Source organism: Gopherus flavomarginatus, chromosome 5 (assembly GCF_025201925.1).
Source record: "Gopherus flavomarginatus isolate rGopFla2 chromosome 5, rGopFla2.mat.asm, whole genome shotgun sequence".
Taxonomy (NCBI): domain Eukaryota; kingdom Metazoa; phylum Chordata; order Testudines; family Testudinidae; genus Gopherus; species Gopherus flavomarginatus.
Window position 1 is genome coordinate 23,299,979 of NC_066621.1, and position 24,991 is coordinate 23,324,969.

General features: G+C 52.3%; 1 protein-coding gene across 8 annotated transcripts in view; it reads right to left on the reverse strand.

Moving 5' to 3' along the window:
- Positions 1-24,991, reverse strand: part of NAV1 (neuron navigator 1) — a 285,045-nt gene that overhangs the window by 211,210 nt on the left and 48,844 nt on the right. Inside the window, exon 1 of one of the 8 annotated variants that reach the window (XM_050956062.1) lies at positions 2,456-2,532. The exons of the other annotated variants lie outside the window; for them this stretch is intronic. The gene's annotated coding sequence lies outside the window, so the exon portion shown is untranslated. Of the gene's footprint in view, positions 1-2,455; positions 2,533-24,991 lie in introns of those variants that run through there. 8 annotated transcript variants of the gene reach the window in all.

Consider the following 24,991-nt stretch of genomic DNA (forward strand, 5'->3'; position numbering starts at 1 on the left):
ACCTAGGTGTGAGCGGTGGATGCCATGTGAAAGGCCATGCGACTGCAGTTAGGAATGGTGCGGAGGAGGGGAAACAAGGAGCAGAGTTAAGGTTAAGGCTGGGGAGGGGAAACAGGGGGCAGAGTTACTAGAAGCTTTGCTGAGCATGTCCAGACATTCTGATAATGCTGTGGATGAATGACCTAGTTAACTCCTTGAGCGCATGCTAAAGGAAGCATTATTGTACCCGGGGTGACAGCACGGGTGGGGGCAGGATCTTCCCCCATGTAAACTCGCATATGCCTGGGGTGAGGGCAGAGGTGACAGAGGGACCTGGAGGGGCTGTGGTGCCCAGGATCACACCAGGGAGCCGTGAGTGGAACCCAGAGTGACTGGAATGGGCCCAGGCAGTGCTGACAAGGGGGGGGAAGGGGAACAATTGTATCAGGGCCCTGGGCTGAGAGCTGCCCCAGAAACCACTGTAACATCTGTGTAAATGAAGTGCAGGAGCAAGGGGAGATGCCCTAGCAAACAGGATGTGCTAGGACTCCAAATTTCTCTCAACGGGCCTGGGCAGCAAGTATGAACCCCCCCCACCTCTCCATGCCTAGTCCCAATACCTCCCTCACCCCCATTCGCAGGGAGATTCCCCCCCCCCAAAACCGGCCCATTGTCCAATCTCACACCCACACCATCATCGCTGGGTTAGAAGTCTCTGTGTCCCACACTAACTGGAGTGTCACTGTCCAACTCCAAGCAGGAAACCTGCCCAACGCTGCTCCCTCCACAGCACGCTAGAGGGCTGTGAACCCGTCTATGCAAGCATGGCTCACAGCTCATGAACCATTATGGACACAAGGAGTGCTCGAAAAGCCTGCTGGGTATTGGCATGCAAATGAGCCGCACCCAGCCCCTCCCTTTGCTTCAGCTTTCCCCTGGGCCTACACAGAAGTGGTAGCTATGAGAGGCTGAGCAGGAGTGGCCCAGACCCTCCCTTTGCTTTCCTAGCTCACGGCAAGTTTGTACAGCTTGGCCAGGGGCTGGGCTAGGCAAACAAAAGGAAATACGACCATGCAGGGGGGCCTAGGCCTGGCCTGCGCATTGATCCCCAGCCGATGGAACGAGCAGCGTTCTGCCAAGAAAGGGGGCAGAAGAATGGGCCTGTGGAGAAGGCATTGCACTAGAACCCAGGATCTGTTTCTGGTTCTGTGGGCAAGTCCATGCCTCAGTTTCCCCATCTGTGAAATGGGGAAAACACTCCCCAGCCTCCTGGCGCCACCCGTGACTGTTCATGGGCCGCTCGGACACTACATGCACGAATGCGGTAAAGGAGATGAAACAAGAGAAAGGAAGAATAAACCACTATGGGAGGTCACTTTCTTCTTAATCCCACTGTCCGCTTCTCAAGCTTTCTTGTCACAGAACTGCAGCCCATTGCAACAGCCCATTGCTTCCACTCGCACAGGACCGCCTGCATTGCAGCCACTTTCCACTGCACTGCAGCCTCTTGGGAGAGAGCTCCCTGCCTGCACGGCAGCTCCCTGCACCCCAGCTCCTTGCAGCCAAACATCCTGAGCTGCAGCCCAGGGCTAAGTGCCACCCGCCTGCATTCAGGAGGCACATTACATAGGAGAATGAGAAAGGCGGGATTTGACTCACCAGAGCCCTGGGCTAAGCAGCCTCCTCTCATATGCTCCTCATAGGCCGTATGCAGAGGAATGCAAAATCTGGGAATGCAAATCCCATTTCTCACCAGATGTTCGCTGACCGAAACATCCCTCCCCAGCACACTGGCTCCTGCTCTGCAAGGCGGGCAGGGAGTCGGAGGGTCTCAGCACCGCTAAGCTAATTCACATGCTAACCTGTCTGAAGCAGCTTTGCCAGCCCCTCGGATGAGCGTCAGTTTCTTCAACGGCTCACTACAAATTGGGCTTCTTTGGGGTTTGTTTTTTAATTTCGCCCCTTATGACTATTTCCCCTGGTTTAATTTCCTTCCCTCCACCCATTCTCCCAGCTGCCGTCTTGGCTGTCAGTGCTGGCTCCATCTGGGGGGGCGGGGAGAGCTAGTTACTCTGGAGGAAGCCAGAGGGAACGCGCCAAGTCCCTGGCAGTCGAAAAATGCTGCTCTTGCTAGTTCACTTCCCCAGCTGCGCTTGCTTCATGAGGGCAGACCCAGAAAGTCTCTGTGGAGGGAGAATGGGTCTAGAGGTGCGAGCAGGGGCTCCCGAGTTCTGATCCCACACTGACTTCCTGCACGGCCACAGCCAGGTCACCTGACTGCCTCATGCCTCAGTTTCCCCCCATGCAATGATACTTCCTATAACAAATCCATGTGCTACAGATACTCTCAGTGGGTAAATCACAGGCATGTGCAAAGCTGGGGTTATAAACCTCCTCCTGCACAGAAAACACAGGCCTTCATCATCTTGTGATAGTGGAGATTTCCCTTAGGTGGTAGGAGTAGTAGGTCTCTTACCCTTTCTTGGTCCCAGCCAGTGAGGAAACCATCACTGAAAGACAAAGCTGAAGCACTGCACAAGGAGACTAGCTGGTCAATGCTGGGGAAGAGCTTCATGAGTAATAAGGAGCGTTGAAAAAGAACAAAAGACTTGTAGTTTGGGAGCTTCCCCAGAGGGTCAGAGCCTCTGCCAGACTGTGAGCATCCAGCCACATGGGTCTGTCTGGTCAGAACTCTTGGCTCCAAAATTCAGGCTGTGGTTTCCCTGTAGATTCCAGAGCTGGAGGCTGGGAGTGCAGGCCCTTGCAGTGTGTGGGCTCTCTGGCTGCTGGTCCCAAATGGGACAGAATGGCTGGAGGAGCTGCAAAAATTGAGTTTAAAAAAGTGATAGCAACTTTTCCAAACCTCTATCAAGGTTCCACTTAGGCCTGAGTCCTGGGAGCAGGTCTGGGTTGGTTCTGATTTTCCTGGAACCAGTTTCCAGTCCCTAGGTTTGAAGGATGTTTCCCCCTAATACTTAGGGCCCAGTCCCCTCTCTGGGGGTCATTCCCCTGGTGGAGAGAGTAGCATCAAGCTTAGACACTCACTTCGGCCCCATTCAAAGCTGCCTTTGCTGACTGAAATGGTGCCCGTGCCTTGGGCAAATCTCATGCCTTGTGCTCGGGTTGGTGTCAAAGCCCCACATGCCCTCAAACATGCCCCCAACCAAGGCCTCTGGGATGGCTTCAGCCCTCCGGAACTGGGGAGCCTAGGTGGAGGTGCAACCAGCAGAGAACAGCCCAGGGCAGGACAGCCACCTTAGCAGGGCCATGGCCGATACTGGCACCAGTTAGCCCAGCGGGATGACTGAGCATCAGGGACTTCCCAGCTGCAAAGCTTGTGTAGGGGGGGTGGGGGGCATTGAGACAGGTGGTGAGCCAGCCCAATCAACGTGTGGGTCAGGCTATTATTCCCACACACCTGCAGTCCTAAAAGCTCTGCACAGGGCATCCCGCAGGCTGCTCCCCACACCAGGCTGTATGGTGCAATGTGATCAGAGCACAGCCTGTGCGCACAGCAAGGTGCTCTGTGAGCCTCCGGCCCCATGCAGAGCTCCCTCCTGGAGGGGCCAGCTGTCTGCTGCAGAGCCTCCGTTCAGCATCCTTCTCTTTGCCTCCCGCCAGTGACCATGCCTTGCCCCTGCAGGGCTCTGTCACGGCTTGGCAATCCTCACTCCAAGTGCCCTTGCCCCCGCCCCAGGGAGAGCAGTGCTTGGTGTCCCCACGCTGGCACACCGGCCAACAGATGTAAACCAAAGCTGCCTAGAGAAACCCTTGTGTGGATTTCAAGCAAGCCTACGAGGGAGGGGAGGGACATTCAGCTCTAGCCACGCCTCTTTTTCTTTGTGCCACGCCCTTGGTGTGTGCACATGTGCCATGTGTACACCCCTCACAACATGCTCCCTGCTCTGCTCTGCGCCCTGGGCCAGCATTAGCCCCGTGCTGCACAGCATTAGTTGCACCTTCTTTTTCTTGACACTTGTGCTCCTCGCATGGGCTAACTGGTCCTGCTGAGTCAGCACATTCTGGAGCGAAGCGGCTCCCTGCTGCCCACTATTGACCCCCTTCTGACAACAGAAATTACTACAGGACTCCAGGAAGGGGGACCGAAGCCTGAGCCCACCTGAGCCCTGCAGGGGGTGGGGGCGCAGCTGAAGCCTGAGCCCCGCCACTCCGGGCTGAAACCTTTGGGTTTCGGCCCTGGGCCCTAGCAAGTCTAACACCAGCCCTGATGACCCCATTAAAACAGGCTCGTGACCTACAGTTTGAGAACCACTGCCTTAGCAAACTCAGAGTCAGCTGGAGGAAGCAGCCAGAGAGCCATTGAGTGCTGCAGGTGGGTGAAGCTAGCTGGAAATGTTATTGTAAAGTTCTTGGTGGACTTGGCCTGTTGGAGCCCTTCAGCACCAGGAAAGTTTGGATTTCTCCTCTGCTGCCAAAGCATCCCTGCTCTTGTGCATGTGGGTCATGTGAGTTGGGAACTGGGGATGCTCCCTGTATCCGCCGCTGTCTGTGCCGTGCACAGGGTCACCTGGAGAGCTGGGTCCGTTCCTGAACCGGCTAAAGTGAACAGCTTGGAAACTGCAATGAGCGACGTTGCCAGGACGCTGTGATTGGGGCCGTTTACAACCATGGCCCCTTCCCAAGGGAGATTAGAAGACTGTAAAGACAGAGAGGAGGAAAGCAGGAAGATGGAGGGGAGATTGGAGGAATCTCTGCTGTGATGTTCTCCAACCTCCTCTACTTCTACGATCCCAGTTTGCCAGCTAAAGCCAGCCTAGAGTCACCTGCTGCAAAAAGGGGGGCTCATTTGGAATCTCCCCAGCCTTTGTGAGAACTGAAATATAGGTCAGGCTTTCAGGGTGCATCAGGGCCTACAGCTCAGAGATTGCAAAAAAAACGGCTGAAAGGACATCTGTAATCCAGCAGAGGAATCAGACTGGCAGTGTATTTAATCTTTAAAAAGCACAGCAGGCTAAGGGAATGCAAATCACAGCCTGCACGTCCTGCGATGTCCATGGGCTTTTCATTTCATCAGGCTACATTCAGCTAAATTAACATGAAATCTAGTTTTCAAAGGCCCTTGGGGGCTAAATCATATGACTGGCAGGGCTTTTGGAGGGACTCCGGGTAACACACTGAGTCACGGAAAGAAAGGTCTTATTTATCAGACAAGATCTAAGTGTTCTCATGCATTAGCAGCAATGATTTCACTGGGAGCTGGGAGCTACAAACCCTTCAGAGTTGTCTTAATTAGAGGCAAGAGGGAACCAGTTCAAATAAACCTTGCCTTGCTCTGACCTGAGGGCTCTGGGATGTTCAGGTAACCTCTCTTTCCTCCCATTAACTTTCATTTACAGAGTTGCCTCTGTGTTTTGGACTCAGGTTGGGATCTGGCCCAGCAGCCCCAGGATGCTACGATCCCCTCGGCATCTGTAGTCCAAACAGAAGCAAGAATCTCATGGAAGATCCTGTTGCGGGGAGATCCAGAGCTGCTGTGCCAATGTACGAGGCTGGGGCAGGTCAGCTGAGGGCTGCATGGGCATTTGGACGCCTAGCTAGACAGAGACCCAATTCTGAACCATTTGGGGTTGCTAGACACCTCCACTCTGAACCTTGCTGAATCAGGGGGCAACTCAGATTCAAATCCCTGGATCCAAACCCACAGCGGGGTCTTTGGGTCTGGGTCAGACCCAATGGGGCTTTGAAATACGGTGGAGTTGGCCAGGCCAGCACATAAGACTCCAGCTCTGTCAGACCCAAATCCTACCCCTGAGTCAGCTTTAAAGCCAAATCCCAAACCCATAGACTTTAAGGTCAGAAGGGACCATTATGATCATCTAGTCTGACCTCCTGCACAATGCAGGCCACAGAATCTCACCCACCCAGAATCTCACCCAGCTGAAGCCCAACCCAGCTCCAGTCCCCCATTTCCAGCATTAGCACAGACCTCTGCTGGGCTCTGCAGAGACCCGTGCATGGGAGCTCTGCATTACTGCACAATGAACCGGAGGAGCTCAGAGACTGGCAGCTACTTCTGGACTCTTGCGCCATGGGTCAGTGAGAAGTTGGGAACATTGAGGAGGAGTGTGAGAGATGCGCGAGCAATCTGCTGAGTCTGAGATTGGGAGAACACATACAACCGTGGGGGCTGGGGACCCATAGATGATTAGGGTTGAAAGGAACCTCAGGAGGTCATCTAGCCCAACCCCCTGCTTAAAGCAGGACCAATCCCCAAATGGCCCCCTCAAGGATTGAACTCACAACCCTGGGTTTAGCAGGCCAATGCTCAAACCACTGAGCTATCCCTGGGGGGTACCCATAGCAATGGGGCCAAGAAAAATGGCAATCTTCAGAACCCTGTTTTCTTTCAGTCTGGGTCCTGATCCTGCCCCTGTCACCCTTGCATGTGAATGGATTTAACTTGCACTAACCCTTGGACAGGTGGGAAGCTGAGGCCCAGATTTCCAAAGGCCGGTGGCACTCAGCAGCTCCCACTGGGACGCTCAAGCTCAGATTTGCCCAGCACTCTATACATGCATCTCTTTGCAAAAGCCAGTCTGCGTCACAGATGCTGAGCCTTCTGAAATGGCTATTTAAGGGGCTTGCCTGAGATTACACACCAGGAACTGTTCCCGGATTTCCCAAGTCTAAGGCCAGGGCCCCAACCACTAGGCCATCCTCCCCTTGCTTTGGCATCAGCCTTCTGAATTTCTATTAGCAAAAAGCAAGAGATGTTCATGGCTGGCAGCAGACTGGCAGAGAGCTGGATGGGGGCTTGGTCAAGAATAGATCTCACTGAAGGGGATCACGGTGTTAGTGGCAGCTGCAGAGACGAACAGTCAGGAGATGAGGTGCGGCTGCAGGATACGTGGAAGCAGTGGGCATGCATGAAGAGACGGAGTCAGAACTAGGGAGTTGGACCAAGGGCTGGATGAGGAGGAAGCCAGTTGAGGAATCCGTGTTTTGGATCATGTTACTTCTGAAGAAGGGTCAGGATCAAGCCCTACAACAGAGTCTGGAGCAGGACAGGAAGCCAGGAACATCATTTGGCAGCAATAGCCCAAGTAGGCCAGCAGCATGGCTCAGTGGTTAGGGTGCTAGCCCAGGACTCAAGAGACCTGCGTTCCATCCCACCACTGACTCCCTGTGTGACCTTGGGCCAGTCCCATAAGCCCAGCTCCTCAATGGAAATTAGGCACCTAAATCCCTTTGATGATCTGGGCCTTAGGGTCTCTGGGCCTGAGTGCTGCCTCTTTACAAGACGAGCAACAGCGCTGCCGCCTGTCCCAGAGCAGTGTGAGGGGACACTGGAAAGACTGCAAGGTGCATGGGAATGGGAATGGGGATCTTGACCTGCAAGGGACGTGGGGCCAGAATGAAACACAAGGAAAGGAGACGGATGTCTGGCCCTGTGCTCTAGGGCAGGTCCCACCAGCCAGACACCACCCTGAGCTGGCCAGACAGGAGAAATCTCAGTAGCAGGCCCAGCTTTGGGAGCTGTGGGGGCAGGCAGCCCCCACCAGGGACAGTATGTCCTCTCCCCTCAGCAGTGGGACTGCTCCTTCCCCAGGGGCTGTGCGAGACCTGGACTCGGATGGAGAGCAGCTGGCTCAAGCATATTCCAGAGGGAACTGAAGCAAGACTGCTAGGAAGAGGGAAGAATTTCAAGGACTCGACCAGAACTTTGATCTCTCCTGCCACTGAGGGCATGTGCCCTCTGATTGCTAGAATGCCGTTTCAGGGCTGTGCCTGTCTCAATCTGGTTAGGAGATTGTACCGGGATTCATGCCTCCATCACCTCCAGGTTAGACCACTGCAAGGTGCTCTGTGTGAGCCCTGTGGAATCACCAAGTGGCCCACACAGACAGAGAAGTTCCCATCGTGTCATGCTTCCCACTGGCCTCATCAGATCTACTGCAAGATCCTCATTCTTTAGAGACTAAGATTTTCAAGAGTGATTTTGGGTGCCCAATTTGAGATACTTTGAAGAAGCCTGATTCCCAGAGGCAAAGTGCTGGGCATTTGCAGAAACTGAGCACCCCAAATCGCTAGTCACTTTTGAAAAGCCCTTCCTCAAGTGGGACTAGCTGTCATGGACAGGCAAACCATCATACCCACTGCAGTTAGCAGGGACACCCAAGTGGACAGCCCAGGATTCACCGCTGAGCTTTTGACTGTGAAACTCCCTTCCAGTGTAGATCAGGATGTGTTCAAACTGCAGTATACTCAGCCTGCACCAGCCTTCTCACACTGACTGTAACTAGGGAATGGCCAGGAGTCCTTCCCCAGGCAACAAGCAACTGAAAACAAAAATCCTTGCTTAGAAATGGCTGGAAGCAGCAACAGAGGGTTAGGAAGGCTGAGCCTGCTGGATAAAAGTAGCTTTTAAAATGGTCTCTTTGGCACCTAGCTACCACGGTGATGAGCACATCGTAAATGCATTGAGAAATGGATGAGATTCGCTAGTGACGGGTGCTCTGCTAACCTCTTGGGACAGGGACCGAGGTTGGTGGGAATGTGGAGAAAGTTGCTGTATGACAGGAGGCAGTATCACTTAGTGGATAAAGCAGGGCCATGAATGAGCAGTTCAGGCTGCCACACTAGAGGGCAGTGGTGTGCTCACACTAAGATTATTACAGCATTTTGCACTTGCAACTACAACACAATGACTTTTATTTTGTGCCACTTCCTACAGAATGAAATTGTGTGTTGACAGGACTAAATAATAAACAACAGCAGATGGAGCAGGGGAGGCAGAGACAAGGGCGGGGGGGGGGGGGGAGAGAGAGAGAGAGAGAGAGAGAGAGAGAGAGAGAGAGAGAGAGAGAGAGAGAGAGAGAGATCTTTCCTGCTGAGATGGAAAGAGAGTTGGAGACTCAACAAGACGGAGATACGGGGAGTGTCGGGTTAACACAAAAGTGTTCTTAGCCATCTCTTTACAGGGGCCTCTGAGAAACTGGAGTCTAGCCTCCATGCTCCCAGCAGGCTTCTGATTAAAACACGCCGGTGACGGGGAGTGAGGATAAAGAGATGAAACCCGAGAGACGCAGGCAGGCAGGTCTCCCAGGACCCCATGGAACACCTGTTTTGTTCAGTGTCTTTACAGTGCCTAGCACAATGGAGCCTGGTGCATGACAGGGACTCACAGGCACTACCACGGCACAGATACAGAACAGCTGAGGAGGTGCAGAACCAAGGCCTTTACGCCCAGCCCCCTCTCCTCATCTCATATACACACCTGCTTCCCACCATGTTTGTCCCTCTCCACGCTGAGCCCCAGTTCTAAGCCAATCTGTTGGTGCCCACATAGCAACCTGGCGTCTAAGCCAATTAAGGCAGAGGAAGCTGAGGCAGCTAATGACTGCCCCAAGTCAGCCTCGGGAAATGTAATTCTGCTGCTTGTAGCCAGTGGCGTATTTGGCTGATGATGACCCCGCTATGGATGGCAAGTGTTTCCAAAAGTGACTAGTGATGGGGGCCCCAACCTGCAAGCCCTTAATAGGGCCTGGTTTCCAGGAAGTGCTGGGCACCAGCCCTTGAAAAACAGGCCTGTGTGAGGTATCCCCGGTTGGGCCCCCAACACTGCCAAACCATCTGGAAAACATCAGCAGATGGGGGTAGCACATGAGCCTGGCACCCCTGACTTGAAGGTGCTAAGGGCTTAGCCTGGGCTATCACAGGCCAGGTTTCATTTTACTGGGATGCCCCTTTTAAAGTGAAAGATTTTCCAAACCACTAGACTCATAAAATCATAGAATCTCAGGGTTGGAAGGGACCTCAGGAGGTCATCTAGTCCCACCCCCTGCTCAAAGCAGGACCAATCCCCAACTAAATCATCCCAGACAGGGCTTTGTCAAACCTGACCTCAGAAACCTCTAAGGAAGGAGATTCCACCACCTACCTAGGTAACCCATTCCAGTGCTAGGCATTGGCTTAACTCTGCCCCCCTTGAGGTCACTGGGAATCCTCCTTGTTGGGAACAGTCTGACCACGCTAGCATCCTACTAAGAGAGTGTCCTATTTCTAACAGACACTGGAAGGAACTAACCCCAAACAGAGCCAGGAGACTGGCACATCTCCAACTTGTCAGCCCTTCTCCCCAGGTACAGGGGCATTGCTCTGGTGAGAGTTCCCAGGTGACCTTAACAAGCGCTGTCCATAGGGATTTCTTCTTATAGCCCAGCAGCCTTGAGCACGGTGATTCTTTCTTTAGCTTTCTGGCTCTATTTCAAGGGGTTGCCCCCAGCTAGTGGTGTTTCTGCTTTAATGTATGTTCTTCATTTTCTCTGCATGAGGCTGGTCTGCGTTCTGCTTTGCAAATATTGAAAAGGCAATTTGACATCCAAAAACAAATACCCATCATCCATATGGAGGGCCAAGGGGGAGAGGGTCACAGGCACGTATGGGAGTTAGCACACAATGCCCACTGACTTTCATGTGCCTACCTGTCCCTTGGGCTCGTGAATCCCTCCAACTAAATATGAGGGATAGACACAATCAGGAGGGACTGTCGGGAAATGAAGAGGTAACAGCTGCTTGCAGCTGGAAAAAGCGAATAGTGATCAAACCTGGAGTAACCTAGAGAGACCCCCGCTGGGGAGGTTTTTAACATTTCAATGGATTGTGCAGCTGCTACCTGATGTCACAGTGGGCTGTGGGAAGGAGACACAGCTGAGGTAGCTCCCACTATTAACAGACAGTATCTAAGTTCCTCCAAGTTTTTAAAAACAGAAGTGACAACAACAATCTCACCTGCCTCTTTCCTCCACAGTCAGTATCATGGCTTGATATAGTGCATGTGTCCATGTGTGCACAAGCGTGTGTGTGTGTGTGTGCAAACCTGTGTGTTGGTGTGTGTGCGTGTAGAACTTACTACATCAGAGATGACATTCTCAGAAAGATGTGAATGCCCCTGGATCCCAGCCCTGGTGGTGCTCCCAGGGTCTGTCACTAGTGGTGCTGAAAGGACAGCTCCTCGGGGCATTGTCAAAATCTAAACGAGGGCCGAGCTTTTCAGAGGATTCGGGTGCCCGACTGCCAGTCATTTTAGAGCTCCGCCTGTATTTTAAGCCAGGCCCGGCCCTGTGCCACTAGCAGCATCCAGGACAATGAAAGGCAACTACATTTTTTAAAAATCCACTTCATTTTCCCCATGGATGCCAGGGCTTTGCCACTTTGGTCTCCACTTGCTGGGACAGGGATTTAGCCTAGTCAGTTTCAAGTCAGTTTCACTTCCCTGAGCAGAGCTCAAGGATTGCTAATGCTGCTGGGGAAGAAAATGTCTATTAAAGAAAATTAAATCAACATTGTCAGGAATACTAGGTGTGATGAACTAGGAATGTTCTTAATGTTTTCTCTGAATACTGTGTTGGTGCCTCAGTGTCCCTTAGGCAGCTCTTAAGTATCTGGCAGAGCAAAAGGCCAGTGCACCTAAATGCCTGGCACTCTGTCTCCTAGCAACTGATGGCCTGGGCCCCTCCTCTGCAAAGGTGCCAACTGAAGGTGTTGGAGACAAAGAGATCAGGTGACCTCGTGGCCAGGGAAAGGAACGGAGCAGAGGAGGAGGGGCTGGAGGGGGTGGTTAGTCTGGAGCTGGCTGGGGTCGAGGAGGGAAGTGCAGACCTGGGGGTCTGGCTCACTGCCCCCCAGAATGGACCCGGCTGAGGGGTCCTGTTCTCTGTACCTACAAGCTCTGTTTTAGACCCTGTTCCTGTCATCAAATAAACCTCTGTGTTACTGGCTGGCTGAGAGTCACGTCTGACTGCAAAGTGGGGGTGCAGGACCCTGTGGCTTCCCCAGGACCCCGCTGGGGCAGGCTCGCTGTGGGAAGCGCACGGAGGGGCAGAGGATGCTGAATGCTCCAAGGAGAGACCCAGGAGGTGAAGCCATGTGAGCTTCTTGCCCTGAACAAGTCTGCTCCAAGGGACAGGAGGCTCCCCAAAGTCCTGACTGGCTTGGTGGGGAGCTGTTCCAGAGCATCGCCCGGTGACTCCGTGACACTAGGGTTTGTAAATCATCCCTTTCCCTCCCCTCTGAACCCCAGCCAGCTTTTCTTTAACACCTAGAATTAAGGACGTCACACTGTGTGCTCTTCTGACAAGAGTTCATTAGAAAACTCGGTGATTTTTAACATGAATTATTATTTGCTTGATCCTGCTGCCTTTGCTCAGGTGAGTATAGCCACTGATTTCAATGGAGACACTCCCAGGTGTGAGGGCTCCCAGGCTGGCTGTGTTATTCGCATGCTTACTGGGCAACACACTGAGAATCGAGCCGTCTCTGAGTGGGATGGAGTGAAACTCGATCTGCAGGTGGCATTTTAAGACTAAGAAAAAGTGTGTGAAATTAATGGAGAACAACAGGGATGGCAGTGAGTGCAGCTGCCTCTGTCTCAGTCACTCTGAATCCCAAGCATGAAAACTAGGAACGAATGAATGCCTGAGCAGGAGATGTCATAATCTCCACTGAGTGTATTGGGGCCCTTTGACATCTACGGCAAAACTCACATTGACTTCCGCGGCAGCAGAATTGGGCCTGTTCTGCATGAGGCACATCTCCCTGCTGTGCCAGGGAATGGGCATGCAGAGTCTGCTGTCTTTCAGGGGATCCATGGTGGATCGGTTTTGCTGGTCTTAATTCATGCTTTTGTCAGTTGTTCTTCTCCCTCCCACCGTCCCATGAGGAATGGGACCAGAGCAGAGTGCCAGGACTGATCTGAGCTGTGCTAAGGAGAATGGCCCACCAAGGGTGAACTCCTCTGCACTGCGCAGCAGCCAGAGAGCACAAGAATGGGGCGTGGAAATGAATATGTTCTAGCCACCAAGACTGTGCCACATGGATGCTAGATGCAGCAAGCCTGTGGTCTGGCAGGCTGCATTCCTCAGTGGTTAGAGCAGAGGACTAGGACTCGGGAGAAGAGCTGAGTGGGCAACTGATTTCAGTGTTCAAAAAAAATTCATCTTGGGTCAACCTGAAACGATTCAACATGAAGTGATTTCTTTTTTTGTTTTGGGGTATTTTGTTCATCCTTTTGGTTTGTTTGAAATAAATCTAGATACATTTCTAGACGAAATCCTTGGAGTTTGAAAAAAAAATTGGGCCAAAACTATGTACTGAATTTGATCTGAATTTGTGAATAAATTTGATTGACCTGAAACTGCATTTTTCAGCAAATCATGGTTCACTCAGCTCTAGCCATAGAGTTTAAAACCAGATGATCTGGTGTGACTTCAGGTGTATCCCAGGCTACCAGCACCACCCACTGACCCCAACAACCGCCATGAGATCTCTCTATGCCTGTGTACCTAGGGACAAAACTCAGCCATGGCTCTTTGAAAGTAAATTACTTTGATTAGAGAACCAGAGAGATCTCTCCCTTTCTGCCCATGGCTGCATCCTAGGAGGCCAGTCAGCTGGAGATGCTTCATTAGCATACACACACCCTGACAGTAGCTCTGGAAGGTGGATACATATCAGTGCTCTTGAGGAGCTCCCAGGCCCCCAGGATGGAACCTTGATGTCCAGCTGCTGCGATGCCACAGGGATGGGCATTGCGGAGATCACCAGATCTAACAGGATCTGCCCAGCCTTGGCCCCATGTGCCCATGTAGACTTTGCCAGGCTTTTCAACATCCCTCCTGAAAGGAGGTGCTGGGGGGCTTCCAGCAGTGACCTGGGAGCGCTAGAGAGACAGGCTTACTAGACCCTCTGATCACTCCAAGGCTGCAAACATCATGGGAAGTGCTCCCACAGCACGGGAGGGTGCCTGAGATGCATGTACCAGTCTCTATGACATTGCCCATCCCTACCCAATAAACCCTGCTGCATCCATTCTGGATCCTTCACCTCCCAGGTAGCAACACAGCAAGCAGATCCAGGTTCATTGTTCTCTGCAGAGTGGACAGGACCCAGCTCTGTCTCACAGGTGACACAATCCTTTTTCCCACTGCACTGTCCTGTGTCCTCTCACTGATCACTGTTATGATCAATTACACTATAACCCACCAGTGCTCATCCCAGGTACATCCTCACCAAGGGAAACAGACACAAAACCAGAGGAAAATATGGGCCTGATTCCTCTCTCCCTCACCCCTGTGTAAATCAGGAGCAACCCCAATGGGCCCAATTTCCCCCTCACTCACCCCATGTAAATCAGGAGCAACCCCACTGAAGTGAAGGGAGTTATGTTGCTAAATTGAGTTGAGACTGAATCAGGAAAGGCCGGGCCCAGCCCTTCTCGACAGTCTCGGATGTGTCTAATGCAGCACGGGTGGTGCCAAGACCAAATAATACGGTGACTGGAATGTAGATGTTGCCATCTGCACCAGTGGGCACCCCTGTGTGGGGGAGCCAAATTCCGGTGCACTCCTTTGAGCACTGGGGAAGCAACTCATGCAACCCACGCAGTCCCTATAAATGTGCAAACCCCTCATGCCCCAGGGGATACAAATCACACAGCTCATTGTTGCAAGACAAGGAGTACTCGCTCTGGTGCGCCAGCCAGCATCTGTCATCCTGCCTTTCTAACCCTGCCAGCTATCTCAGCTCTGTACTCCTAGCGAGCTAGCATTCTGCATTTCTGTAGAGCTTCCCATCCGAAATCCCTGCCCAGGCCAGGTGCTGATCCCAGACTGCTCACTCTTGGGAAATGGATGCAGGAGTGGTGATGTGCGGCCACTTCTAGGGGAGATAGCAGCAGCCAGATCGGTGGCCAGTTCACTGCACTTCTGGGGTAGGAGGCAAACATTAGCCTAGGAAGCACGCTGGGGCAAATGTCTCCTCTCACAAGAAGTGTCCCTTGGACTTTCATGTCCATGCAGAACCGGCAGGACATGATGTCTAGGACCTCCTATCCTAGACTGTTGTGTATCCTTGCAAATGGCAGCTGCATCCCTGTAGCACTGCCAGATACACGAGAATCCAGCTTGGGAGGTGAGGGGAATGGGTGACAGGGGTTCCAGCTGCATGATGTTAAACAGCTGCCACCTCTCATCCCAGAGGTGGCTGCACTACAGTGGTGGGAGCAGCGTATATAGCTTGTATATTACACATTGTAGTCTGTACACCAACTGGGGGCCCTTCATAATGAAATTAAACAGAAGATAGAACAGTAGCAGTTCCTGGAGGCCAAAGTTAATACTGGGATCTTTTATTCTCTGCTAAGTGTCGGGAGATGGGTACAGGGAACTGTTTTCATCTAGGCCAGCCCAAACCAGGACCCAAAGAAGCTGCAAAAGGCAGACAGCTTGTGCTATCTCCGCACATGGAAAGGAACAATAGACGTGGGGATTTTTGTGCCTCCCCTGCCCTAAAGCAGCAATTTTTGACTGGATCCTGATTCTATAGTTGTGCTGGTGACATCAAGTCGAGGAGCAGTCATGCAGGGGACTGTTTATCAGAAGCTGCCCAGCTGCAGGATCTGGTGCCATGTCTGGCTCTGCGCCAGGACAGCGAAGTCACAAAAGAATCTGTAGCTGCAGTGCTGGGATTGAGGAAGAACCAGGTAGATACTATGCTGCTCTTCTCTAGCCTCATGCTGCAGGAGATCCCAGTGCCTTTGTCTCACCATTCTCTGGGATGTAAGGAAACACCAGCCTCATTTTTTCATATGGGAAACTGAAGCAGAGAGGTTAAGGGACTTGCCACAGGTCCTCTGGGATGGCAGTGGCAGAGCTGGGCAGCAGCAAGCTACAAAAGGGCTGGGACAGATGGAGCTCATTGCAGTGTTGCTAGGGGGCCTCCTATCTCTCCTGGGCTCCAGCACATCAGGACACTGCCAGAAAAGTTGCAAAGCAAGGGGCTTTCAGTGTATTAATAAAATTAATTCTTTATGAGTCAGTTTTCTCTCACTCTAACTCAAAAATGAGTCTATCCATCCTATAAACAGTTAATCCCCATTATTTTATTAGTCAGCACAAATTAAGAACACTCCTAGGCCATTCGGCAAAATTCCCACACTGAGCAAATAATTAACTCAATTCCAAGTTTTCTGCTAAATCAAACAATTCCATTAATAGACATTTTTAGACCCCAGTGACTGTGTGTTTTCTAAGGGGTGTGCTCCATAGCAAAGTAACCGGAGCTAGTGAAATCCAGTTGCCACCTGGCCAGCCAGGCAGAGAAGAGCTGTGCTGCCTGCCGTTTAAAGGGGCGTGTGTGCCCCACACGCTGTGTCATGCTTTGCTACGGGAGTGAAAGCTGGGTCACCAAACTAAGCAGGATTCAGATTTGACCTAGATAATCAGCCCTGGCCTCCCATCCCAGTGGGTTCTTTTTCAATTAGCTAAAAAGGGAAGTGATTTAGCGCTAACGAAAATAAATTAACAACTGCCCCCCACAAATCGCAAGGGGGCCCAGGCTGCGTCAGCACCAGCTGGAGACATGGGACAGCAGGGAGGTGAAACGGACGCGTCAGTGGGTCTGACTCAAAGCAGTGCAGGCTTACCCCGCCAGCCCTGGGAAAGCGGCTCCTATAAATAATTAGAGCCTGACTCCCCATTGCCTTGCACCTACTGTGCCACACTGCAGCAGCGCAAGTTGAGTAAGACGCCACCACATCAGAATAGGAGCATTTCACACCCCCGCTGCACTGGTGTCAATGACGACAGCACAAGGCAACGGAGAACCAGGCCTGTGGCATGGAGACAAACCACAATCTGCCCTAACCGGGACTTGAACCAGGGATCCTGGGGGAGCAGAGCTGCAGCCGGAGCCCTTGGGCTAAAGGAAAATCACCATTAGTTTGGCCCAATGCTAATGACATGCCCTGCCAGCTTCTAGTTACTGCCCTACTCTCAGCTGCTGTAGCTCGCACCCTGCAGCAGTTGGGCAGGACTACGTGGGTATCTGATACTGGTCTCATCCCCATACTCATATCAGCAAAGGTCACACCAACCTACAGGCTCTTTCTAGTGTATTCCCTCCCCTGTCTGTCAGAAGAGAACTGCTACAAAACCAAACAAACCCCAGCGCTTCTGCACTAAACATTATTTCCATTCTAGCAGAACAGCTCAGTCGATGCAGCTGTTTCACGAACACCTCAAGCACTGTGCAGGGCTGGCACCCGAGGACATCCTGCCAGGGACAGGCATAGCAGCATAATTGCTCCATTGCATGAAGAAATCAAGGGCCCAGACACACTTAGTGGGCTGGAGACAGGGCCGACTCCCAGCACCAGCTCAGCAAGCTTGGGGCGGCCAAGGGGAAGGGGCGGCACGTGGGGCTCTTCGGTGGCAATTCGGCGGCAGGTCCCTCATTCCCTCTCAGAGGGAAGGACCTGCTGCCGAACTGCCACTGAAGAAGAAAGCAGCGCAGTGGAGCTGCCGGTGATCACGGCTTATTTTGTTTTCCCCCGCTGCTTGGGGCGGCAAAAACTCTGGAGCCGGCCCTGGCTGGAGAGCAGAATTCACATGGGCGGATTCCAAAGGCTAACTCTGCCCCACCTCCAAGCAGCCCAAATCTAGGCAGATTTCCTCTTTGAAAGCTTGATTTCTTAACGAAACACGGTCAAGGCTGGGGGATCAAAGCTGCCACTTTCCATGCTGCCCATACCTCCTTGCTAGGCCCACAGGGAAGTGTTTAGTCCCCAAGGTAGAGCAAGCCACAGTTCCTGTGGCTGAGGAAATGCCTGCTGCAGCCCAGGGTCGGTCACAGACTTGCACACCCAAAGCAACCAGTGAAATCTGTGAGGGGTCACGGGGCAAAAGCCACAGGGGATCAGGTGGTTGGTGCAAGTCTCAGCAACACTCCATGCCTCGGTTTCCCTATCTGTCAGTCACCAGAATGGAAACATTTACTGCAGGTTTTGATTGGCTTTACTTTTGAGCAGCTCTACAATAACTACTCCCACCACAATAACAAGCCAGTGTGTGGTCTGGCTCTAAAGAGCAAGCCTGCAACAACAGACTCTTCCCAGTAACAAACCAGCCTCCAGGAACAAGTCTATGAAACAAATTAGTGCACCCAATCCTCAGTTAGACCCTACAATAACAAACCCATCACCACAGCAAACAGGGCCACCCATGAGCAACAGCATGTGTAGGGGAGGGATCTCTGCTTCCCTTGACCCATGCAAAGCAAGGCTTAAGTTAGAGCAGCCCTGAGGCTGCTCTAATTTGTTTTTTGGGGGGCCCATATATATGGATTGCAAAAGTAGCTTAAAGCCCCTGTGCCCCAACCCTGCTCCAAGCACAGGGACAGAGGAACTGAGTGATTCTCCCAGCCTGAACACTGGCTGCTGCTGCAGAGACATTTTTGCACCTTCTACACTGTTTACATAAACCCACAAATCTCCCCGTGCATGAGGAGAAGAATCCCCTTGTGATGACTCCGGACAGGCCTGGGCTGATGAGCTCAGCAATAACCGCAGGCCTGTCCCTCTTGCCAGCCCCAGCTCCGCACAGCTTTGGCCCAGTTGGCTGCTCCGCTGTGAAGAGCTGGGCCAACTCCAAGCACTGTCGGGTGGGTGGATGGATGCCAAGAGGCTTGTGCGGCTTCAAATCACTTTCCCAAGGGGTTTGCAAGGGCAAGATCCACCTCCCATGAACAGAGCAGCCAGTATGTGCCATTAATCAGGGGCTTTCTATAGCCTGCAGCAGCCAGGGGAACATGCTGGGACATGGTCCAGTGGAAACCTGCCAGAGAGACCTGGGGACAGGTCCAAAGAGACCATGCTGGGGAAGTGGGTAGAGATCTGGGGACAGCACTCAGCAGGGAGCATGTGGGAGGTGGGGGCCATTTTGGGGACACACACTCTGCAGGAATTGTGCCAGAGGAAGAATCCAGGCGAGGGATCTGAAAGGAGCATACCGGGGGGGGATGTGGGATTACAGTCTGAAAGGAGTTTGCTGAGTCGAAGCCCTGCTGCAAACGTCTTCCACTGGCAAAAAGTGACCAAGCCCTTGAAATTCCTGCACCCAGGCCCTGAGCTCCAGATCAGCCCCTCTCCTGAGTTATCTGTACACAAACAGCACTTGGGAGCATGGCAGCATTGCCAACCCCTTGCATTCAAACATCAACAGTGGGCCCCCCCCCCAAATCACAAAACTGCCTTCCAAATCAAGAGATTTGAACAATAACCCATCTCAGATTCTATTTATTCTCCTTCTGGAGCCAGAGACACGAACCGCTCACATTTTCCAGCTTTTTTCCACAACCAGAATGGGGGGAGTAGGGAGAAGGAAGAAAGAAACTGGCTTGTTTTTTTTAATAGAGGAAAAGATTTTCCCATAGTCCCCTAACTCGTGGAGCAAGGGTTTTCAGAAAAGCCCCGAGCACTGTAAAAGAGTGGTGGTAAAACTGAGAGCAGAAGATGCTGAATTCTGGCTACATTCTAGCCATGAACCTCTCTTCTCCACCCTCCTGGTATCATGGGGTTACTGATGAAAGGTTCACCAAGCCCAGCTCCTGGAAGAAAGGCGCTGAGGAAAGGAGGCTGGGGAGATGAGGTGTAGATGCAGAACTAACCTCCCCAGAGTGGCATGCTCTCAGCAGCCCAGCACATTGGCAGCCAAACACTGCCTCTCTGCTTGATTTCCTGCTAAAACAGTCTGGGGAGTGTCATTCTGGAACATCCTATCTAGCCGGTCCCTTCTGCGGTAGCAGAGTCCCAACAACACACCCCACAGCCGGGTCTTTGGCCCCTCTTTCCTTGGCTTGGGTCCTTCAAAACATGACTAAATCGGCTGCCCCAACTCCAGCATCTTCTGCCCCAGCAGGCTCAAAACCTTAGTGCCTTCTGGCTTCTGATTTCATCCTCACAGCAAGAACCTCTTCTCCTGATGTCGTTCTCAGTTCCTTGTTCCTCCCTAGGACCTGCTACAGGGGCTGTCTTCCCCCTGCGGCCTCCCCTCTTGCATCTTGAGTCCCCATTGGCCTCTGCAACAGAGAGGAACCCCCTGGGTGTGCAGTGTCCCTTTCCAGCTACTCCAGGTTCCCTTCTAATAACTTCAGCTTACCTGACACACCCCCTCCACGGTGCAGCTACTCCTTTTAGCCCCTTCCTAAGTCCAGCCCTTCCTCCCCAGGCCTCCCCTGGGGGGCGAACAATCAGTCACAAGGGGCTGAACCAGCCCCGTCCCTTCAAAGGGCCAGCCACCCCTTGACAGTGAGGGAGATTTTCAAAGACCCAGGCCTGAACGGGTTTACATAAAACACAACCTCCTTTTTCCTATTTGTCGTTAAAAAGCTCAGGACTGGGGACGTTTGCCCTCCCTGTTTTTGCTGGAGGTGTCTTTGGAGGACTAGAGAAGCAGACTGGAGATTTAAGACTTTAACTGCGACTCTCTGGGTCAGGTTTCTCAGTTATAGTAATAGATGTTAATAGAAAACAATGGGGCTTATGTTCTTATGCTGTTCACATGTCCAGTTCTGTCCTCAGGTACACGGTGCTAGTCCTGTTGGAATCAGTGGGACTGCGCCCACATGAGCGAATTCTTTGAATACGGGTGTTTCTAGATGAGGGACATTTGCACCAGGGCCAACTCTAGTTCACAGTGCGTGGGTGCAATGCAGCACTGACATTGGTACTATTTACCTAGGGTGACGCTGGTGCAAATTGCATATTCTAGACAAGTCATGACAACATTTCCCTTCTAGACAAGACTTACTCCTGCCATGAGTGCAGGGGACTGGACTAGCTGACTTCTCGAGGTCCTTTCCAGTCCTGCGATTCTATGATTCCCTTCCACTGCTCTTGCTTGGTGCTCGTGCTGTGAACATCTCACCAGTTCTCCAGTCAGCCAAAGAGTCTGCCAGGAAATCCAGGGCAGACAAAGCTCAGATTTGTAACATAAAACACAAGCTGATTAAAAATAAACCAAACCTCTCTGGAACTTTCAGCTCTTTCAGGCCTGGGTGATGCATCATAAAGGAACAAATCAGGGTGGGCCCCCATGCTCATAGCTCTTTCATGGGTCACCTTTAAGGTGAGGACAGCCAAAGCCAAGCTCGGAAGCATGGGGTTGATCTCAGAGGGGATGGATCTGATCTGGGGTAACCCTACTGGCTTGGCCAGGATCTCCACTTGGCAGTGCCAGGCTGCCCAAGCAAAAGGAACAAATGGCATTTATAAAAACCCGCACACACAAAAAGAAATGATGTCTAAGGAGTTTGCTTCCCTTCTCAGTTCCAGCACATTAATATGAGACTCACATCAAGGCCGAGAGACTGAACCCTGGCAGGAGATCAAACCTCAGCTCCCAACTGCCTGGGGACAAATCCTCATCATTGCTACATCAGTGTCCATCTGGAGTAACCCCCTGGAAGCCGATGCAGCTACACCAGTGGAACTGAGATCAGGATCCAGCCCTGAGCTGGAGTTGGGCAAGGCTGTGCGCGTAAATGCACCCACTCTGTCCTCCTCCTCCCCCAGCCCCTCAGGAAGGGCAACAAAGAAAGAGCTGTTGTTACGCAAGAGACATAAAACTTTTCTAAAAGAAACAGATCCAAGCAGGGAGAGAAAGGAGCCTTGAGAGGGGAACAATCTTCCAATTCAGCCCGAGCCCAGGCAGCTCCTCTGTTAATAATATTAACAGCCCTCCAGCCCTCACCCCATGCCCCCTCTACGCCCACCCTCGAGCCTAGATCCGGATGTGAGCAGAGCTGGACTGCAGGATGCTGGATGCAAAGAGAGAAGCTGCTCTAGCCCCAGCAAACAATGCTTTTCCAGCCCACTCCTTCATTAGTGCACTGGAGCGACTGGGTGATTGAAATGCTGGCTCCCAGGTCATATACACAAAGGGACGGTCCATGATGCAGGAACTTGGTAAACAGCCTTCCCGATAGTCGGGGCTGGGGTGGGGAAAGGACTGAACCAGCCAAAGCCTGGAGACGAATGGAACTTCCCCCCTCCAGACTTGGACACCTCCTGCCAGTCTGCCCATTGCCTGTAAGCAGCAGATCTGCAGCACCAAAGAATGCAGGGCCAAGTCTCGCAGCTCAATGGTGACACTACAAATGAAGGCACCAAAAGGCCCATCCTGCTTATTGTTGGGTCAGTAACGAACATGTCAAAACGCGCCTGCCAGGAGGGCAAGGACAGATGCTTACAGAGGGCTTTGAGTCCCGTATTCCATTATGTATCTTTATTACTAGAGATGGATGCCACCCTGCCCCTGGATCCTGACACCAGCCTCCCTTCTCAGGGACCATTCAGATATGGATCAGAACTATGGGGCAGGGACCCGTCCCTGGTTACTCGCCTGCTGCAGCCTGACCCATTTCCTTAGCACTGTGTTCTTCTCCCAACGCTGCTCACATGCCCCCAGTGATTGCACTGGGCAAGGGTTATATGTGGAGCATGGTACCCTGGAATATGGGTGGGGTGCTGCACCCAGGAGGTATGTGCAGGGCCTTGGAATATGGATGGGCGTGCCAGGCCCTTGGGGAGCACACAGCAACGCAGGGCCCACAATTCCCACGATTGCCAGTTTGGAAAAAGAAATGGAAGGAGGGTGAGCTTCTGTTATATTCCCCTCCCCCTTTAAATCTGAACACTGCTCATGTGGCCTATTATTGTAGGGCTGGTCATGGGAGAACTAGGGCCAGCACCACTGACTCTTGTAATTTTTGATTGAACAGAATAAAGCGAACAGCAAGGCTTTTAATAAACAGATCTAGGAAAGTAAGTGGGGTCACATGTATGGGGCCTGCCCAGGCTGTCTGGCGGTTAATAGCTCTGTAGAACACAGACTCCACTGTAGCGATCAGTCCTGACTCGGCACTGAATCCTCATGTACTTTACTAATCAGCTGCTGATCATGTGCACGAACCATCCTGGGGAACCTCAGCCTGTGGGCATAACAAGATCATCACTAACGTATGTTTCATGGCAATGAACAGTGCCACAGTGCCATGCCCCTCGGCGGGGGTGGGGGGGAGAAAAGGACACTGGCTCCTTTAAGCGAAACATCATAGTGATAAAAAGTGATCTGTGAGTGGCTGGGGAGGTCAATTTCCCTGTTTCCTCTCCCCCAGGCACATACTGCTAAAAGCTTAATCTCCCTGTCCTGCTCCATCCCTGTTAACAGCAGGCCTGGGGGAGGTGCTGATAGGATAGGGATTCAGCATCAACCCTTATCTCCTCATCAGTTCCAGGTCAGCTTCACTCCCTCCTCCCAGCCTGACTCACAAGCCCCTGAGATGTGGCTTGCCCATCTGAAGCCAAGTGCCAAGGGAGGTCTCTTCTCACCCACCCAGCCCTCTGGGCAATGCCTGGCTCAGAGAGGAGATTTCCCTAGCTAGGGAGTCCTCACACTGTCATCCACGCCCTCAGTCCTGGCACAGCACAGCGGAGTAGGGTGGTATCCCTTCCCAAAGGGATTGCAAAGGATCCAGAGGTGAGCAACAAAGATGATCAAAGGGATGGAGTGCAAACCCTATGAGCAAAGGCTGCAGGAACCGGGTATATTTTGTTTGGAAAAGAGGAGATTGAGCAGGGACACGAGAACAGTCTTCAAATAATTGAAAGGCTGCCAAGCTGGAGAAAAGTTGTTCTCTTGCCGCAAAGAGCAGGACAAGAGGCGATGGGTTCAAACTACAGCAGAGCAGGTTTAGATTAAATCTCAGGAAAAACTGCCTATTAGAACAGTAGGACAACAGAACTGACTGCCAAGAGAGGTTGTGGAAGCTCCTTCACTGGAGGTTTTCAAAAGGAAGCTGGAGCCGTCTGTCTGGGATGGGTCAGACACAACAAGTCCTGCATTGTGGTAGGGGGCTGGCCTAGATGGCCCTTGCAGTCCCTCCTAACCCTGTGGTTTTATGTTTCCGTAGCTTGTGAGCTCTCAAGTGGCGCTCACTATGGTCTAGGTTTGAGGGTGAGAGCCGCTTAGCCTGGCCTGGTTCCGTGCAGTCAGCAAACAAGCCATGCCTTGATGCTACCAGCAGGTCAGCCCTCAGGAGGGAGAGCATGGCGGGCTCATGGAGCTATTGGCACTTCTCAGTGGGTTAACGTTCATGTGGGTGGTTGCCAAAATGAAGGAGGAAGTCATATGATAACAGCACTATATACCTTCCTAGCACCTCTGAGCCCCCAGTCCAGCTCACGACTCTCACTCACCATCTGCCACGACGCTGATAAATTGCATTATCCCCATTATGAGGGGGAAACTGAGGCATCAGGCAATTCATGAGCTGCAGGACATAGGTACAAGCCCAGTGAAATCAAAGGACCTGCTTACATGCAGGCTACATGTAGGTTGTTATTTTTATTACAGTAGGGCCTACATACTCCTACAAAGACTGGGCCCCATTCTGCTGGATGCTGTGTGAACAAATCACAAGAGACAGGCCCTGCCTCCTTTCAAGTGCTTACACTCAAAATAGACAAGACAAAGGATGGGAGGAGAAACTGAAGACTTGCACAAAGACAAAATGGGAGAACAGGGGACCGAACCCAGGAGTCCTGACTCCTACGGACATGCCCTAATGACCAGACACCACTCCTTTCCCTGAGCAGGGATTGGAAGCCAGGAGTTGAGACGCCCCCTCTGTTGTTCTAACCCTTAGACTATGCTTCCATGCCACACAGCCTCAGAAATCCTGGGTGGGCTCACACAAATGCTGCCTCCCGCTATAACACAGACATCCAGCTGGTCTAACAGAGCCAGATACAGCAGACAGCAACCGGGGTCATCACCCTGGGGCCCCTCCTAGGCCACAGCATGCACAGGGTGGGGCATTTGTAATGGAGTAGGGAATCAGGACCTCACTCTGCCTGGATTTACTAAATCCAATGCTAGAGCCAAGTACCCCTCATCTTCTCCGCTCCCCGGAACACACCACCACCCTAGGCTTTGGATAGGCCACGCCATAGAGGGCGATGAGAGGAAGGAAGCGGAGAGGCGATAGCTGGCGTAGGAGCAGAGGGGAAGTCCTGGAGGAGATTTAGCCAAACTGCTGGAGGCATAGTGGGATCACCAGAGCCATGGGGTCTGCTAGGAGCAAATCAATGATTGTTGCAGCAGTGGGCTCAATTCCCCAGCCCAGCAGCACCTTCCAGGCAGAGGGGATTTGG